The sequence below is a fragment of the Schistocerca cancellata genome, chromosome 2 (genome assembly GCF_023864275.1).
Source record: "Schistocerca cancellata isolate TAMUIC-IGC-003103 chromosome 2, iqSchCanc2.1, whole genome shotgun sequence".
Taxonomy (NCBI): domain Eukaryota; kingdom Metazoa; phylum Arthropoda; class Insecta; order Orthoptera; family Acrididae; genus Schistocerca; species Schistocerca cancellata.
In genome coordinates, this window is record NC_064627.1 from 972,727,251 (window position 1) to 972,736,042 (window position 8,792).

Consider the following 8,792-nt stretch of genomic DNA (forward strand, 5'->3'; position numbering starts at 1 on the left):
TGGAGGAAAGTGAGGACGGTAAAAAATGGTAGAGGGAGAGCAAGAGATGAATACACTAAGCAGATTCAGAAGGATGTAGGTTGCAGTAGGTACTGGGACATGAAGCTTGCACAGTATAGAGTAGCATGGAGAGCTGCATCAAACCAGAATGAAGGCCACAACACTACAACTTTTACAAGTTAAGTTTAGTAGCAGTATGTTGGACAGATCCATTCCTGTTGTTAAGTTTAAGGAGGGGTGCATAAGACATTTTCTGTGAGGTTTCGTTCTCTGACAAAGTCAATGGTTGGTACTGCGACAATTTTACACTAAGTTCAAAACACATCCGTGACTAAAATTAATCATATTGTGAATTTTTCTCTTGGAATTCAATCTTAGTTCCTGTTCTTGCATCGTGCTAATCACTGGAACAACTAGCTTTCTGTAACTGGAGTATAGGCTACTGTTCCATGTAGGGGGTCCAAGCGATTACATGTATGAACAAATGGCAAAAAACTATAGAAGTTGTCCGGACACCCCAATGACTACTGCAGCCACAGAGTTTGTTGTTGGCAAGTCATCGTATTACAAAGTAAGCACCAGAAGACCCACACTGTGTAACTTCTGTCCTTTCCCCCTAAGTGAGGCTGAAGAGAACGCTACAACCCAATGGCTTTTGTCAACTGCACCAGAGCAGACCAGTAACAAAAGAAATACTGCTGAACAGTGTACAGAAATAAGTAAAACAAAAAGATGACCCATCAACTAATCGAAGACTAAACACAAAATTTTCACACTTTTTTCTTGAAACGCAGCCAGTTCTAAATGAATGACACAGAACTTTACAACATACCGCAAAAATGTCACTAAGCAACAAATTCGTAATTGGTTTGCAGAAACAACAGCCCATGCAAATACACTTTTGAAATAGCAAATGACAAGTGGTTTCAGTTCATATGAAAACATTTTTGCAGCCTACAGGGGAAAAAATGACCAAACGTAAGGGGAACAAAGAGAGAAAATCTGACTGTACTTTTAACAGTGAAATGCTGCTAATAAGCTTGCTCCTCCTATGACTAACATGGGCATTCCTGGTGTACGTTAATAAAGAATATCACACACAGGATGTGGGGCATTGGTCAGTCTGTTAGTAGTTAGATGTGTGATCTCTCATTCTATGAATACACAGCAGATTCCTGCCTTACATAATCAATAAAAAAAATGGAACAGCCTATGATATTTTTCATTGTCGGTTACTTACCTCTTGTGACTAAGCTTCTGACCTCTGCTCGGAGAATGGTATAGTGCTTATTGCATTATTCTTTAACTCAGCACATTTTTAAATCCTAATTATCATACAATGATTCAAAATCCTTTAGTTAATCATGTTCCACTAACTATCAATGTCTAGCACAAATTAAAATCTTTTGTGTCGACGGCTGCTGTTAATCATTTGGCTTACAAAACAAGTCTCTTAAAGGTAGTACAAAGAATACAAAGTGAAACATTACACACGGTATTCAGTAACACTAAACGAGTTGTAGAATATAAAAAAATATTTTTTAAGGTAGGCTAATGGTTTGAGAACTTTCTAGAAAATACAGCTCTCTCTACACAGCAAAGACTTAAGTCTATGTTATCATGCTATCATGAATTTGAATATGACAAACCAATCAAACACCAAACAGAGAAGCTAAATACTACAGTGACGATAGTAAACTATGTTTGTATTGGTGTCTTAATTTCCAAAATACTCCAGCTCTTGTTGTGCGCTACAACTCATTTTCAAATGGATATTTTGCCCCTCCTTTGGGAGACAAATCTGCGAATACTTTGACGGGAAATGAAGCACCATGTCTTCGCTCGGAGATTTTGAATACAATTGCACCGTATCATCACAGAAAGTGAACCTCCGCATAAGCTTCCTCAATACAGTGAATTTTAAATTTGAAGTTTTCGAATAGTCGTTATTAAAAGACTTTGAGTCTAAGCCGACTTTACAAACTGAAGGTCTAAAGATCTCTTTGATAATATCAGCAGTAATTTGTTTCATTTAAGTCTACGAACGTAATGTTTTTTAAAAGAAACCCGTACGCAACGTTGCGATACATTTACACAAGATTGCATTCTCTTTCTAAGTATGCGGTGGGAGCTTCCACTGTCGGTTAAGAATATATTCATAGAGACTGTCAAAATATACAGTAATGAAGTGGAAGCATTTCTTTATAAATGAACACAAAATAAATTCTGCATACGCATGAAATGATGAAGCGCGCGGTTGATACAGTACACAAGCCCTAAAAATCTGATTACTGGCAAACAGGTGAACAAAATCGTTCAAACAGAATAACACTTGTGAGAGTAGAATTCTCACTACTCCTTTACGGCCGAGCGGAAGTACACAATAAAACGGTTTTCACAACAAGGACCGAAAAAATTATAGCGCTTGGTGTATAATAGGTACTTACTCGGCAAATATAACAGACGTAATCGTTATACTACACTCAATAAACACTTATACCGCACAATTTAAGGTAAAATCCGAAAACCGTAACAAGCACCCTTGCCATTGTCCTCGGCCATATTGCACATTGCACAAAAGTCGCTGCCTTAGTGATTTAAGTTTCAGAGATGATACAACCTACCTTGCATGCACAGTGAGAGTAAAACAAATATACTGTATAAATGTTCGGAGTTTGTCGAATTAAATAACGAGACATATCGAAAATGCTATCAATTTCTTACAGAAGGCACGGTTGAAAGTAGATAAAAACACATCACTTTAGTTACAGTACTACAGAAGCATGATTTTTATACGATATTGACACGACGTACACAATTTCTATTGTATTCATGGATTGTAGTACTGTTTATGATATGATGTAAAAAAAGGTACGAAAGGCTGCGGGTAATTGACAAGGTGCGACATTGAATTCTCGAAGATCAAGTTTTCCGGAGTCAAGTATTAGAGCTACATGCACAACGTTACACTTTACGTTTCTGAACATCTGGCACTCTTCCTTAAATATGATGGTACTGACATTTTTCATTTGTTTAATCCTTGGTTTAATTTTAGAATGGCCTACAAACAAAATGAGTAAAGAAGATTGGTAATAATAACAGATGCGTTTAGTGGTAAAGTTCATAATCAAGGACTCTACATGTAGTTAGCTTCAGATTTTCCGTCGACAACTGAAATTATCAGTGTACAGCAGCTCTTTTTTATCCTGCTGATTTTTTTATTTCCATGCAATCCTTTTATTGCCATGGAGATTAAAACGGGAATACATTATTTGCAATAATAATTTTCTTTGCATAGAAATAATCAAAATTGTTAAATAATTTTTTTAAACTGTTAATACAATTTTCCTGATGTACTTTCGTTTGAGAGAAACTTTAAAGGAACACAAAATCAGTTTGAACAACCAGGTGTCCAGAAAAAGAATCCTACTTACATGACAGAAACCAAAGAGATACCCCAACATCTGCAGGTAAGACATAAAATCAGAGTCGGTAACTAATAAGTGTGGTGATCGCCAAGGCTGGATCCTGCGACCAACGATCTTATTAGTGCACGGTAATGACCTACCCGCAACAGTAAATAGCAATGCAAATATAGTAATGTTTGCTGATGATGGTTGTATCTTGGTCAATGGTATGAAATCCTCAATGCAGATTACAATTGAAACAAGTAGTTTTAATTTTTTCCTGTCATTTTCAATTTATACTCAATTTTTATTTTCTTAAGGAGTTTGTTATACTAAACACCCAGATTTGAGGCAAAGATTTTGAGAACTAATAAAAAAATAAACAATAACAATGATTGCTAAACTGAAAAAGTTTTAAGCTCAATATTTTTTCAATAATGAATATGTCAATGCTTTTTCTAGGTACCAAAAATAGAAAACGCATGAAAAGACTCTTAATTTGGCTTTCTTAGGTACTTGATACTGTGATATGAGAAGGTACCGATCATGCTCGATGAGGGGGTCCTCCAGAAAATTTTGTTGAGAACCCCTGCTGTAGTATATCGAGAGGTTGTTACAATGGAATATTGTACTGAAATGCAGGAAGATCGACGCATGGTGCAGGGAATGGCAATTGAACCTCAATGTAGACAAGTGTTATGTGCTGTGAATACATAGAAAGAAAGATCCTTAATCATTTAGCTACAATATAGCAGGTCAGCAACTGGAAGCAGTTAATTCCATAAATTATCTGGAAGTAGGCATTAGAGGTGATTTAAAATGGAATGAGCATATAAAATTAATCGTCAGTAAAGCAGATGCCAGGCTGAGATTCATTGGAAGAATCTTAAGGAAATGCAGTCCGAAAACAAAGGAAGTAGGTAACAGTACACTTGTTCGCCCACTGCTTGAATACTGCTCACTGGAGTGGGATCCATACCAGACAGGACTGATAGAAGAGATAGAGAAGATCCAATGGAGAGCAGTGCGCTTCTTTACAGGATCATTTAGTAATCGCGAAAGCGTTACGGTGATGATAGATAAACTCCAGTGGAAAACTGCTAGAGAGATGCTCAGTAGCTCGATATGGGCTTTTGTTGGAGTTTCGAGAACATACCTTCACCGAGGAGTCAAGCAGTATATTGCTCCCTCCTACGTATATCTTGCGAAGAGACCATGAGTGTAAAATCAGAGAGATTAGAGCCCACACAGATGCATAATGACAATCTTTCTTTCCATGAACAATACGAGACTGGAATAGAAGGGAGAACCGATAGAGGTACTCAAGGTACCCTCCACCACACATCGCCTGGTGGCTTGCGGAGTATGGATATAGATGTAGATGTAGCAGTAGTAGTAGTAGTAGTAGCAAGAGTAGTAGCTTTAATCATCAGTAGATCTCTTTTTACAAGGATATAGGGCATGTCAAAGTATTTACAAGTCAAACAATAATACAACATGCATACAAGAGGTTTGCAGCAAATAGTCTATCATTAAAGCTTTCCAAAACAAATTCAGTGCTGTTTCAGACAGCAAATAACAAGCTCCAAGAGCTTGAGATAGACATCAGTACTCAGAAAATATTTGACACTACACATATAAGATGCCTAGCAGTAAAAATGGATGATAAATTAAGAGGGAATGAATATACAGATTATCTGCTCAAGAAACTAAGCTCAACATGCTTTGCACTAAGAGCTATTTTGCCCTTTTTTGACAGAAAAACAATAATTTTGTCGAAATTTATATATTTTCACTCTCTTATCTCGTATGGTATAGTATTCTGAGGAAATACCAAAAAAAGCGATAAAAGTTTTTGAAATACAGAAAACGAGCTGTGAGGTCGATCTGTGGTGTTTCAGATTGGATGTCCTGTAGGCACCTGTTCAAGACACTTGGACTAATGACACTCACAAGTCAGCACATCTACTCAGTGACGATATTTGTAATCAATGAGAAAACAATTTCCCAAACAAGCTGTGATATTCACAGTTGTAGGACAAGGCAGAAGCAAAGCCTTTACAAGGACTGAGCTACACTCAGTATAGTACAAAAAGATGTTATCTAGCCTGGAATAGGGACTTAGAATAAGCTACCCCTGGATATAGAAAAGGCCATTGACAACCATCACATTTTCAAGAGGAAATTGAAACAGTTCCTCATAAGCCACAATGTATAAATTTTAAACGAATTTCCCGAGTTATAAGATTGTAAAAGATGTTTTACATTATAAATATAATAATCTGTTTATCAGTGTTTGTAAAGCGACTTGAAACAACATCCACTATATTCCTTGGAAGAGTTTTTCGACAGTGGTTCTAGTGAATGGACAAAATAATAAATATTGTTATGTTTTATATATAATTTGCCTAAATTTAATCGTCTTTTTATGTTCTAGTTAACTGCACATTTAATTTCGTGTTTTACTTAAAGTACATATTTTGCCAAAACGAAACTTTATGTGTGTGATCTACATGGTTTTGTAAACATTTTGCTTTAAGGTATTTTCATTTGCTGCTATGAAGTTTTACTTTCCTGTTTAGTTATATTTCATTTTCTCTATGTTCTATGTGTTTTTGTGCACTGCATAAATATTTTCTTTTATTTGTAATATAAATTTTGTATATGGTGTTGGGTAAATGTTAGTTGATAAACATTGTATTTGTGACGCAGTCTGTCCAGCCATGGCTGGTAAACGACGAAGATATAGTAATAAAGTAATAAAGTAATATTATAAGTCTCATATGTATATTGTCAGCAGTATAGTTGCTTTTCTTGAAACCATGTGGGTATTAGTAAATAGCCTGTATTTATATTGTTTACATTGTTATTTGTTTTTCTCTCTTTTTGCTTGTATAATATTGTATTCATTGATTTGGTCCTACACGACCTAATAAGAATGAGACAATCAATAAGATTTGTTTCATTCTATAGTTACAAGTTTGTATCCAAATATTTTCAATGTAAAAGTGAAAAAAGCTTGTTAGTGCCATGACAATATTCCTTATAATCTTTCTTGATGCATATTGACCTTCTAATAAGAGATGGTCATACTGGTTGATTTCTCTCTACTGTAATTTTCGAATGTAATAATGCAGATGATTGCTCAGTAGTAAGAAACTTGTGTCTCATGAAGGTGTGATGATTGAAGAAGGCTTGAAGGTTAGAGATGGTGTTGTTGCTTCTGTGAGGTAGTGAACATCTGAATACAGCTTAACCCACTGACACTTCGATTGTTTCCTGTAGTTTATTCTATGCACACCTCAGAGTTAGATTTGCGGTAACACGCTTTTAGTCCATTTTACAACAATGAACTTTTATCATTCCAGACGTAATTATTGCTGCAGATGAAAACACCACAATCGTTGAAAAAGGTCTCATCTGTCAGCAGTACCAATACAAGCTTTAAGACGATCTGCACTGCAGTATAGCATTGGACAATCCACGTTTTAAATCATCTGGCCCCATTGCTTGCACTCATTGTTTATGTACCTTTCATGACCAAGTTGACAACTGCTTATTCATGAATTTTCTGTCACATCCTCTAGTAGGCTACCATGTTCTCAAATTTTTCAGTGTGAACAATGCTGTGTTGGGTCTGCAGTCAGTTCTCTGTGGTTTCACAACACAGTTGTCAATAAGTTTGTATCTGTGTTGATAAATTTCTTTCAATTAAGGTGACTTCTGATGTGAAACTTCACTCCGTGCATGCCTTCAGTTTTCCATGCACTTTGTTTTGATGTACCACACATTACATGCTGCACCATTTATTAAATGCATGTCTGCAACTTTCTGTATGAGGTAATACCAATCTTCAAATACTAGTCATGAACTGGAAGTGGGGGTAAAGTTTACTTTAGACACATAAAAAACTGTTGTGCACTGTTTTTGCCGGTATTGTCACCAATGTCGATGCAACAGCCAGTTATTTGTTATGAAACATAAACAATTTACAAACATGTACCTCACATGCATTTCTAATTCAAGAGGTCTTTCTAACCACTGGTTCCTTACTGAAAAATACTGGGTATAGTATTCTTTAACATCTGTGTAATTTTAACCTTGAAGGTATGGCACATCACATATACAAAGGCTGAGATAAAGTTCTTTTTAAAATGTTTTTATGAATGTCTCAGGCTTTTCTACACTTTTCGTGCTGCATGGTCGTTTATTGTACTGAATGACTAAACTGCTCCATTTCTATAAAGTTATTTGTCGTATAAATGCTCTAATTTTATGGGTTTACAGGCTCACACAAAATGATAGAAATCGTATTTGGGTGACAGGTACTAGAGAGTAGAAATGTCAAATAAGTGTTGAAACAAGCAGCTCTCAGACCTGGAGAAAATCCAGCATGTTGTGCCATAAGAAGGAAGATTACTCGAGCCATGCTCTTCTTCATCTATGTTGACGACCTTCCTGAGGATATCAAAAAGAAGTCCTCTGGATTTATAGGTAATACCAACACAATAAATACAAAAAACTGAAACTAACCTTTAAAGGAGTTGAAAGTATTCTAATACAACTGGATAAATGTTTTACCAATAACAAACTAGTAATAAACAAAAAATCATGCGTTTCATAAATATCCAAAACAAATGTATTGCATTATTGCTAGAACACAAGGAGAAGTGCTCAATATACAAAATTTGGATCTCCATATGCATGACAAACTGACTCAGGTACAGTACATCAATAGCTTAAGTAATAAGTCAAATCCAATGTATTTCAAAACGCATCCAAAATTGCTAATAACAGTACTAAGTTTTCAAACTCTTTTTCTATACATACTACCTCTCTATTATAAAATGTGAAACACCTCCATATGGGAACCCAATTAATATGAAGAAAACAGTTATTAGATGGAACAGGCCTATCTGTACAACAAGCAATACAGGAGCTGAAACAAATATCCAGACATGTAAATGTTGGTTTCTACAGCCATTGTCACTGTCAATAAAATTCTTCAGTGTGTGTCACCCCATATCCAAATTGCTAAACACTGGAATGATAACAAACATTATAATGGTAACAAATACTTAAATGCACTAAATTTTAGAGCACATTATATAATTAACAATGAAGATGTACATCAGTATGAAAAGTAACTGTTCAAAACTGAAACTTGTGTAATAGTGGACAAGTTGTTATGAGATAATTTAAATGTACATAAGGATGTGCCTTCTGAACATTGTTCACCAGATGAAAAACTCTACTGTCCCTAAAACCAATGTCAGGCAGATAGTGGAGGAGAATAAGATTCATTCCTTAAATGAATATTTTGTTAGTGGTAGAGACAATCAATAAATACAAAATACATAAAGATAAATTAATTGAAATATAACT

The 8,792-nt window shown here is 35.4% G+C and overlaps 1 protein-coding gene across 1 annotated transcript in view; it reads right to left on the bottom strand.

Annotated features, from left to right (window-relative positions):
• LOC126162942 (TATA box-binding protein-like 1) overlaps positions 1 to 2,587 on the bottom strand; it is a 44,579-nt gene extending 41,992 nt beyond the window's left edge. The window contains exon 1 of the mRNA XM_049919774.1: positions 2,448 to 2,587. The gene's annotated coding sequence lies outside the window, so the exon portion shown is untranslated. The remainder of the gene's footprint in view (positions 1 to 2,447) is intronic.
• Positions 2,588 to 8,792: the final 6,205 nt, after the last annotated feature.